Raw genomic sequence first — 12,031 nt, 5'->3', positions numbered from 1 at the left:
TATCAACCAATATTAGCATAAATCTAGCTGGTCATGTAAAATTGTTTAAATGGGTGGAAAGTTGGCATATCATTGAGTTCCAAAGACAGCATACAGAAGGAAAGCAAAGGAATAAAATTGCCTAAGATTTGAAATTTTGTTTTAATTTTAAACAAAGGGGTTGTTTGCAAAAATTTCAGTGATTTAGAATTCATTTTTGTCTTATTTCTCTTTAAACAAATAAACTGGTATTACAAAAAAGTCAATTCTTTTGCTATTTTTATGTAAACACATTTTGAAATTTTAAATACCAAAGGCACTTGATGTTTTCAAAATCACTTTGGTTAAAGACCATAGTCATCAACCTGTTTGCATAACGTATTGACCAGAAAATGAAAGAAATTAGAAAATACCTAACTAAGAAAAGAGCATAGGAGACTTTCTTAGCAGGAAAAAAGAATGAAAAACAAATTCGGTGGTTAGAAAAACAAGTAAGAATAAAAATAGGAAGGGTAAAATGTGAAGAAACTGAACTCAGGGATGATTGGATAGACAATGATAAAGCCAAAACAGTAAGAAAAAATTTAACATCCATTGTGGAGAAAAAGATTAGTAAGTTATGAATCACAGTTCACAGCATATGTATTTCCAAATATAAGATGTTTGGTTTTGCAATGTAATAGAGGCATCGTTATACCTTGATTAGAAAATTACCGGTAAAGGAAGGTACCTGGCTTAGTTTGCATTTGCTTTATGAAAGTTTAAAGTATAGTTTTTAACATTTTAGTTTGTACCCTAGAATTAATGGCTATAGTAATGTCCAACATATTCTTTAAACAAAGAGTTTTGGCAACTCACAGTGAAACAGAAAACTCAATATTGGGAAATATGTCTCCATTTTCCCTTATGGTCGATCTTAAGCTATGACTTAATTCCTCACAAAAGTGTAGAACGTAATATTTCAATTAATACATCCTCACACAAATATGCTAAAAGTATCTAGGCATAACTTTAGCTGAAAAGAAACAAAATAAGTATTTTATCTAGGACAGTTGAGAAATGCTGAAGGATAACAACACACCACCCTTTTCTAAGTTTGGAGTTTGTTAAGACTGCTATCCATTTTTAAAAATGACAAGTTCCAACCAGGGACTCTGGTACTCACCCCCTTTGAAAAAAAAAAACTGAGTATGCATACTTATTTGGTGCAACTACAATTACTGTTTTGTTACATATTCTCCATGTCATTATATGTTCCATTATAGACATTTAATAAAATAAAAAAGTATTAAAAAGGAAATGAAAATCAACAATTTCCAGTCAGCAACATTTTGTATGTATATACTTACCACATCTAACTATCTATTTTATCCTTAATTCTATATGTATTTATTCCTGGCATCCTCTTAATATCTCAGGATAATTAATTTTAAGAAGTCACACTGGACCCCTTACTTATATAATCAAAGGGAACTTAATAAAAACAAAATTAAAAATATATAGCTTATTTTATTGAGTCACAGAGAAAAATTCAATGTCTTTTCAACCTGTAAGTTTCATCCATAACTTTCTCTGATGATTCAAATTCCGTTTATTAATGGGAATATTAAGCATACAGTCATGTGCCACATAATGATTTTGAGTCAACAAATCAAACAACAGCATATACGACGGTGGCCCCATTGAGTTAGTAACATATAGGCCTACAGGTTGTGTAGGAAGCTACACCAATCTAGGTTTATGTTAAGTACATAGGGGAGGAAAATATTTCCTCTGCACTTCTAGGTTCTTACTGGCTGGTCTAAGAGAATTAAATTGATATGACACAGATTAACAGGAGAAAAACAAACAAAAGTTTAATAACCTGGATATATGGGAGAAACCTAGGTAATTGAGTAACACACCAAAATGGCTAAGCCCTACAGGCCTGAAATGAATACCATCCTTAGCTGCAAGCAAAAGAAGATGTTTTTTGGGGGTGGGATCAGGGACTTCAAAGGGAAGGAAGGCAATTCACAGGTATGTGAAGAGCAAACATTTGGAAAACAAGTGTTTGGCCACACAAAAACAGAAGAACGCAGAGGGAGTCCCAACAAACAGGCTTTTCTGGGTTCTTCTTTGTCTACCACCTAGTTCTTTTTATGCTAAGGTGATAGCTTGCTTCCTGGGGTCAAGCTTTATCTGAATTCCTCTGAGCAGTTAAGGGGTGGTAACATGAAAACTGTCCTGAATCTTGCATTTTTTAAAATAATGAGCCTAAAATAATCTTCATGGTAAACAGACACATTATGGGGTGTCAAATTTTGTTCCCCTTCAATACACTCTATGAAACACAACAACAAAATTGCCTAACAATGTATTTCTCAGAATGTATTCCTGTCATTAAGTGATGCATGACTGTATTCGTATGCTTAATAAAAACTGAAAAACAGGTATGTAGATTATATCTCTATACACTACTACCAAGGTCACTTGAATAGACTTGCTGATTATTTATGGAAGATTTCTTTGACTTCTCTTGGTGTGTTGGAAAGAAGTTTTGTTTTAGGAACCAAGATCAAAATATTTCTCCATTTCTGGTATCATTAAACTCACCATTATAAACTCATAGGATAACTGACGTTTCCCAATGTAGAAAGAATGAATATGAGATTGTATAAATCACGAAAACTGTTCTTTCATGAACGAATTCTTTTTTCATTCAGTTTTTTTGAGATATAATTGACATACAAGCATAGCTTGGACATATTGTGGGTTTGGTTCCAGACCACCACAATAAAGTGAATATTGCAATAAAGTAAGTCACACAAATTTTTTGGTTTCCATTACATGTAAAAGTTATGTTTCCACTATACTGTAGCCTATTCAGTGCGATAGCATTATGTCTAAAAAACTCTACATACTTTAATTAAAATTTACCTTTATTGCAGAAAAAATGTAAGCATGCGAACATCAGCAAGTTGTACTCTTTTTGCTGTTGGAGAGCATCTTGCTTGAAGTTCCAATCTGTTGGGGGGCCACTGCCGTGGCGCAGTGACATGCGCACGTCCCCACTTTGGCGGCCTAGGCTCAGATCCCGAGGATGCGGGCGTGAGCCACCGCTTGGCAAACTATGTTGTGGTAGGCATCCCCACATATAAAGTAGAGGGAAATTGGGCATGGATGCTAACTCAGGGTCAGTCTTCCTCAGCAAAAGAAAGAGTATGGCAGCAGATGTTAGCTCAGGCCTAATCTTCCTCCAAAAGTAGAACATGCAGATCTGTGAAGTCCAATAAAACAAGGTCCTGCCTCTACAGCACTACATAAGTTTAAGACATAAACATATTAATTTGACTTACACATTTGTGAAATGAATTACCACAATAACTTTAGTTAACATCTCATCTCATATAGATACAAAAACGTTTTTTCCTTGTAATGAGAACCTTTTAGGATTTATACTCTTTAGTAACTTTCAAATATACCATACAGCTATGTTAACTATAGTCATCATATTGTACACCACACCCCAGTACTTATTTATCTTATAACTTTAGAAGTTTGTACCTTTTGACTACTTCATCAAATCCTCCAAACCCCCATCTCCCACCTCTGTAAACTGCAAACTGATGTGGATCAAGGCTGCTCCAGGTAGGAGAACCAAGTAACCTGGCCTACATGTCCGATCTATATGACCCAATGGATTTTATGGTGTGGATTAAGGCTGCCCCAGGAGAGAAGCCCAGGCATCCTCGCCTACATGCCAATCTATATGACCAGATTCATATCTAAAGTTATACGACCACACAATAACCAGACCCCAACTGCACTGAAATCATTTTAATCAGTTTTCTCATTCATATTTTATTTTTGCATAAAAATAAGTCACGTACCCCATGCCTTATAAATTTAGCCCTAACCTTCGACCCATTGCAGCAGACCACTGACTGCCCATGAGTCCTGTCCCCCCTGGCAGCAGCAGCAGCTTCTGACTGCCCATGGGTCCTGTCTCCCCATGCAGCAGCAGTAGCACTCTTTACTGCCGATGGGTCCTGTCCCCATGGGACACTATCCCACACTATTCTCTAAATAAAATAGCACTACTGCCAGACCTTGAGAGTCCAGAGAAATCTTTCTCGAGCTCTTTGGCTCACCAGTGCCGCATCACAAATCTGATCTTTTTTTGAAGAGTTTAGACAGGGTTCACATGAATTTTTACTTTAATCTTGATAAAATGTACAGTGAAACTATGTTTCTGGTCTATACTTTCTTTGTTGGGAGATTTTGATTCTGAAAGCTATAGTTCCCAAGGATGCTCAAGGTAGGGCTTCCTGTTGGGGTGGGGCAGGGAGCTGTCCCAGCAGTGGTGGAGCTATGAATTAGCTTCCCTGAGCAGGGCAGAGGGGAGAGCTGGCTCTGAACTTGGCACAAGGATCCTTGTTTGTGGTCCTGACTCAAGCTGACCTGCTCCCCAGATTTCCCCTGGCCAAATGAGGCCACTGACTTTGCTCGGCAGATGATCACTCTGCCTACTGGACTCTGCTGTGCTTCTAGATAAGAAGAAGTACTTTCTTTCTATTTTACCTGCTGGGCTAACTCTTCTTGTAATAAGGAAGAAGGAAAAATCAAGAAATTGTCAGATAAACAAAACATAGTGTTTGTCACTAGTAAACCTGCCCTACAAGGATATGATGAAGTAAATGCTTCCAGAGATAAAATGAAAGGACAATAGTGACTTGAATCTACATGAGGAAATAAAGACCAGAAAAGACAATTACATAGGTAAATATAAAGGTTGGTATTAATATCTCTTTTCACTTATAACTCCCTCCAATGTGAATAAAAAGACAAATGAACAAAACAATAAATATAAATCTATATTAATGGGTACAGAATCTATAAAATGTAATTTGTGACAATAACAACATAAGCAGGAAGATGAAGCAATATAGGAGCAAAGTTTTGTATCTACTGAAATTAAGTTGGTATTAATCTAAACTACATTGTTATAAAGAAAGATAGTAGTAGTATTTCCCAGGGCGACCAAAAAGAAAATAACTCAAAAAATAAGGAGTAAAAGAACAAGGGAATTAAAATGATACATGAGAAAATGTCTACTTACCAAAAGAAAAGAATAATAGAGACTTAGAACAAAAGATATACAACATATAGAAAACAAACAGCAAAATGGCAGTAAATTCCCCCTTTATCAGTAGAAAACGTAAAATGTAAATAGGTTTAATATCTCCAAATAAAGGCAAACATAAATGGACCTAATTTTTTTAAAAAAAATATGGTTCAAACAAAACTAGTTTACATTAAAAGACACAAATAGGTTGAAGGTATAGAAGTGGAAAAAGGTATTTGCATGCTAACAGTAAACAAAAGAACTAGAAACTAGCTTACACTCATACAAAAAGAAGTAGACTTTAAGATCAAATTGTTGAAAAGGGACAAAGAATGGATTTCTATAATAATCCAAAAAGGAACCCCTCAAAATATCACAATAAACATATAAGCACCTAACAACAGAACTCCAAAATACATGAAGCCAAACTAAAAGAACAAAAGTTAAAATAAACATATGCTTCTCACGTGCACAGTAACACTTGAGGTAGGAAACATATGTTTAGGAGAATACAGAACAATTATCATTTATTGAAATTTTGCACAGTGTGTTCTGACCACCTCAAATAAAATTAAGAAAATAGTCCCGAGAAGGAAGAAATTTGGAAAGTGCCAAAATATGTGAAAATCAGAGAACATTTCTAATAACCAATAAGATGAAAGAAAACAAGGTAAATTCCAAAAATGTTTGGAGATAAAAATAAAAATGAAAATCATCAAATTGAAACTTTAGAGAAAATGCACTGAAGATAATTGCTGCAAAAATTATATCTCTAATTTCCTAGGATTAAAAAATAATAAAAAACTCTCAGAAATAAAAAGATAACCTTAAAATCCACCACTGAAAACCTCAAAAGAAAACCAACTTCAATGAACAACAGAGGAAAGGAAATAATCAAACTATATAATCAAAATAAACAAAATCAAAAACAGAAAGGACGTCAAGGAAATTCAACCAAAAGTTCATTCTACTAAAAATTACAACAAAAATTAACAGAACTCCGTTTCAGGACAGATAAGAGAAAGAAAAAGGAACATTCTAATTACTGAATCATAAAATAAAAGAGGAGACATTCCTTACCATTACTACAGAAATTTTATATATAATCTATCCTATCTTTAAAATTTGCATGTTGCTTATAAACTAGATAACCTAGGAACTGGACAAGTTTCCATGAACTACTGACACTCATACAAGAAATGTTAACACCCCCAACATACCCAACTTCAAAACTGCACAGCTCCTACCCCTACCACAGAAATACCAGTAACAGGAATGTACAGATACAAAACACCTTTGTGAGACCTCCAGAAACCAGTTTTACGACTGCAACACCCAGAATAAATGTATAGCCAAAGAAAACTGCACCAAAAAAGTGCAAAGAGACTTTGCCACTGGCCTCCCCAACCAGCATCAGGTATTCATGCATCACATAAATACTTCCGGTTCCAGCAAATTCTGCAAGCAAATCAGAAAGAAAAAGAATGGAACCCCATCCAATCTGGCTGTCTTAGGCTGCCTGTGGCTGCCTGAAGTACTAGGTTCCTGCTAGTTATTCACATTAGGTTAACTAAGGGAAGTAAGTCGCATAGGTTGAATACAAGTGTGAGGCTTAATGAAACAGAGAAAAGTCAGAGCACCACAAAACATTAGAGCAGTACACCATTCCACAGGCAGGCACTGGGGAAATCAAGGTATGGGCAGAGAGATACAACAGAAACAGAAATTAAATGCTCCTGAGAAGAAAACAGGGGTGAGCTGCTTAAGGAAATTTAAGTAGTTAAAAGTAGCCACATATTTGTAGAAAACAAAGACATATACACAAAGACCGAGAAGCTGTCTGTGTCCAGCAAAGATTTGAGAGAACACAACAGCTGCAGTTTTACTCTACTGCATTGACAAATTCTCTATCTAGAAGCCACTGGGAGAGGTGGCTATTTTTTCTCAAGGAACAAATTCCCCCACCAACCAAAAAAAAACCCCAAAGTGTTCAAAGACAGAAATACAGCCAAATAAAAGAAATAATCTCCAGAAACCAACAGCAATTGTGAGCAGAATTCTGAATTACCTGAAAAAATTTAAAAAAACCATCTTAAAGCTGTAAATGAGCTGAAAATAAATCAATACACAACTAGACAAAATCAGCAAAATGACACATGAACAAAAAGAGAATATTAACAAAAATAGAAACTATTTTAAAAATATATATAAGCTTAAAAAACAAATAAGTAATTAAAAACTCACTAGAATGTAGATAGGCAGACTTTGCCAATCAGAAGAAATAATCAGCAAAACTTGAAGATAGGTCATTTGGAGTTATTCAAGATAAGAAAAGAAAAGCAATCAAAGCAAAAGCCCCAAAATGCTAAAGAATTCTTCACCATCGCCTCAACACGTGTGGGATTCCTAGAAGAAGATGAGAGAAAGAGAGAGAGCACTTAGTTGAAGAAATAATGGCTGAAAACTTAGCAGCTTAGGAAAGAAATGAGTCAACCAATTCAAAAAGCTGAAAATAACTCCCAGCTAGGCTAAACTCAAAGAAACTCACACTGAGAATATTTAATAAAGAGTCAAAAGTGAAAGAATCTTGAAAGCAGCAAGAGAAAAGAGACTTATCATGTTCAAAGGAGCTTTTATGAAATTTTTCAGCAGAAACTTTGCAGGCCAGAGGCAGTGAGATGATATGTTCGAAGAGATGAAAGAAAAAAATTTTCAGCCAAGAATACTATATCCAGCAAAACTGTCCTTCAAATATGAAGAAATTAAGACCTTCCCCAGAATAAAAGTGAGGGAATTCATTAACACTACACTTCCCCTACAGAAATGACAAAGGACCTACTTCAAATTCAAAATGAATGGAAACAAGATAGACACATGAAGTGATATTAAAATATAGAATTTTTCACGTAAAGGTAAGTACTATAGGACAAATATAACAAAATATACAATCTTATATATAGTAATTTTGGTGTATTAATTAACTTTAAATTACAGTATACAACTTAAAATACAAAAATAACTATAAATATATCTTAATGAGTACATAATATATAAAGCTATTATTTGTGACCTTAATAACAAAGTGGGTGGGGTGGTACTGTAAAAGGAATAGAGTTTATATCCGGATTTAAATTAAGTTCTTATAAGTTAAAATAGGTTGTTTTATCGTTAAGGTGCTTTATGTAATTCTCATGGCTGAGTAAAGAGAAAATATCTATAGAACATAAACAAAAGGAAGTGATAAGGGAATCAAAGCACATCATCAAAAAAAGTCAATAAAATATAAAAGAAGGCAGTAAGAAGAGGGACAAAAGATACAAGGTACATAAGAAAATCAATATTTTAAATGGCAATAGTAACTCCTTCCCCTTAGATCATTTACATTAAATGTAAATGAATTAAGCTCCCAAAAGATATAGATTGGATCATAGAATTTCAAAAAAAATTGCAAAATACCCTCTCTACAAGAGTCACTTCGATCTCAAGAAACACAGACTGAGAGTGAAAAAATGGAAAAGATATCCTATGAAAATGGTAACCAAAGCAAGCAAGAGGGGTGCACACTAATATCAGACAAATGGACTTTAAGTAAACAACCTCAAAAGAGACAAAGAATAATAAAAAAATCAATTCACTAGGAATATAACAATAATAAAATCTATATGCAGCAAATACAGAGCTCCTACAGAACTGAAGCAAACATTAACAGAATTTAAGGGATAACAGACAAGTGCACAACAACAAAAAGGAGACTTCAATAATCATGTGAATAATGGATAGAACGACCAGACAGAAGATCAATAAGGAAAGTGAAGCCTTGAATTAACACTATAAACAGGCTTCCAGAACTTAACAAAAGATGTCAAAAATCCACAGAATAAAAAGCAGAATGCATACTCTTTCTCAAGGAGTCCATATGTCTTATTAGGTACAGACCTAGTGCTAGATCACAAAACAAATTTGACCATTGAAATCACAAAATGCCTTTTCTGATCACAATGGAACAAAACCAATAACAGAAAGAAAACTGAAAAATCCATACCTATGTGGAAACTAAACAACACAGTATTAAATAACCAATGGGTCAAACAAGAATTAAAAATAAAATTAGAAAACATCTTAAGAAAAAATAAAACACACCAAAACTTATGGGATGCACCAAAAGCAGTGCTTAAGAAAAGTCGTAGCTGAAAGCACTTATCCTAAAAGAGCATGTCAAATCAATAATATAACTTTATACCTGCATCAAAGTAAAAACAACTAAACAAGGGGCTGGCCCAATAACCAAGAGGCATTTATATTTCATACTCACTTCCTACAGGGTTTCACCAGTTTCAAATCCTAAGGACGCGGACATGGCACCACTCTTCAGGCCGATGCTGGGGCAGTGTCCCCCATCTCCCCACAACTGAAGAGAACAACACAACTAAAATAAACAAGAACTATATAAAGGAGCTGTTTTGGGAGTCACAAGAGAAAAAAAAAGATGGCAACAACTGCTAGCTCAGGTTGCCAATCTTTGAAAAAAAATAAGAAAAGAAAAACAACTAAACAAAAAAATTCAGAAAAAGGAAAATCAGAATCTTGAGTCAAAATTCAACAAAATAAGAAAAGAAAAACAATCAAAAACAGACAGATGAAACTGGGTGCTTTTTGAAAAGATCACCAAAACTAACATACTGGATTAGGTAGAAGCGGCCCAAACAAAAATCAGAAATCCAAGGGGTAGTTACTACTGATGTCATAAGGAAAAATAAAAAGGATATAAAATTTCATGAACAGATTCTCAGGCATAAACTGGATAACCTAGAAGAAATGGATAAATCCATCAAAACACAACCTACCCAAGACTCAATCATAAATAAATGGAAAATCTGAACAGACCAACAGATGAATCAGTAATCAAAAACCAGCCAAAAAGAAAAGCCCAGGACAAGGCTTTTTTCACTGGTAAAATTAAAGCTGAACATTTAATAAAAATTCACACCAATACTATCAAACTTCTTAAGAGGAAGAAACAAACCCAACTCATTCAATGAGGCCAGCATTATCTCTGATATAAAACCAGATAAAGACAATATAATAAAAAAGAGCTAAAGGACAATATCCCTGTGAAATATAATTAAAAAGTCCTCAACAAAATCTGGCAAATAGAATTCAATAGCACACTAAAAGGATTACACAACAGGACTAAGTAGGATTAATTCCTAAACTTCAAGGATGGTTCAACATATAAGATCAATACATTGAAATAGACCACATTAACAGAAGGAAAGAAAAATCACATGACCATCTTAATTAATGCAGAAAATGCGTTTGAAAAACTTCAACACACTTCATGACAAAAAGGTTAAAAAACTAAGACAAGAAGGAAACTACCTCAACACAGAAAGGCCATGTCTCAAAAGCCCACAGCTGACATCATACTCAACAAAGAGATCAAAAGCTTTTCCTCTAATTTAAAAAGAACAGGAAAACATGAATGCTCTTGCCAATTCTATTCAACTTAGTACTGGAATTTGTAGCCAGAGCAATTAGGCAAGAAAAAGAAATAAAAGGGATACGAAGGGGGAAATGAAGGTCTAAAAATCATTTCCACTTGTAGATTAAGTGATCTTATATGTAGGAAAAGTCTATAGATATTTTTCCAAAAAGTATTAGAATTAATAAATTCAGCAATGTTGCAGGACACAAAACCAATAAAAATCAGTTGCATTTCTATACATTAAAAATAAACAATCCAAAAAACAAATTAGGAAAATTATTCCTAAAACAATCCAAAAATTTGCATGAAATTTGGCTGGCCCAGTGGTGTGGTGGGTAGGGTCCCACATGCTCTGCTTCAGTGGCCCCGGGTTCACAGGTCTGGATCCTGGGCATGGACCTACACACCACTCATTAAGCCATGCTCCTGGCAGTGTCCCACCATACAAAATAGAGGAAGATTGGCACAGATGTTATCTCAGGGGACAATCTTCCTCAAGCAAAAAGAGGAAGATTGGCAACAGTGTTAGCTCAGGGCCAATCTTCCTCACCAAAAAAAAATAAAAAATAAAAAATTGTGTGAAGCCCCAAAAGACCCTCAACGGACAAAACAATCTGGAGAAAAGAAGTACAAAGCTTGACGCATCACACTTCCTGATTTAAAACTATATTACAAAGCTACAGTAATCAAAACAGTATGGTACTGGCATACAAACAGACACATAGGTCAATGGAAAACAATAGAGAGCCCAGAAATAAATCTACACTTATACGGTCAAGTAACTTAGAACAAGACAAATATATCTAATCAGAAAGGATAGTTTCTTCAATAAATGGTATTAGGAAAACTGGAAGCCACATGCAAAAGAATGAAACTGGATCACCATCATACACCATAGGTAAAAATCAACTTAGAATAGATTAAAGACTTGAACATAAAAGATCCGGAAAGCCCATTAAAACTAGAAGACATGGGTAAGCTCCTTGATGCTGGTCTTGGCAATGATTTTTTGGATTTGACACCAAAGCAAAAGCAACAAAAACAAACAGAAAGAAGTGGACACATTCAACCAAAAAGCTTTTGTACAGTAAAGGAAACTATCCAGAACCAAAAAGGCAACCTATAGAATGGGAGAAAATATTTACAAATCATGTATCTGATAAGGAGTTAATATCTAAAATATATCAAGAACTCACACAACTCATACCTTTTTCTAAAAAGTAAGAAATCTAATTAAAAAATGAGCAGAGGCTCTGAATAGATATTTTTCCAAAGGAGACATACAAATGGCCAACAGGTACATGAAAAGGTGCCTAAGCATTACTTAATCATAGGGAAAGGCACATAGAAAACCACAATGAGATATCATCACAAAGCTGTTGATCACTATAGTCAAAAAGACAATGACAGATTGCTTTCAAGCCTGTGGAGAAAAGGGAAGCCTTGTGCACTATTGGTGG

At 34.6% G+C, this 12,031-nt stretch overlaps 1 long non-coding RNA gene across 1 annotated transcript in view; it reads left to right on the top strand.

Moving 5' to 3' along the window:
• LOC139081130 (uncharacterized) overlaps positions 1-12,031 on the top strand; it is a 63,857-nt gene that overhangs the window by 32,453 nt on the left and 19,373 nt on the right. The window lies entirely within an intron of this gene.

Source organism: Equus przewalskii, chromosome X, assembly GCF_037783145.1.
Source record: "Equus przewalskii isolate Varuska chromosome X, EquPr2, whole genome shotgun sequence".
NCBI lineage: Eukaryota > Metazoa > Chordata > Mammalia > Perissodactyla > Equidae > Equus > Equus przewalskii.
Note: the sequence above shows the minus strand (reverse complement) of the source record. Positions and strands in the feature narration are given on the sequence as shown.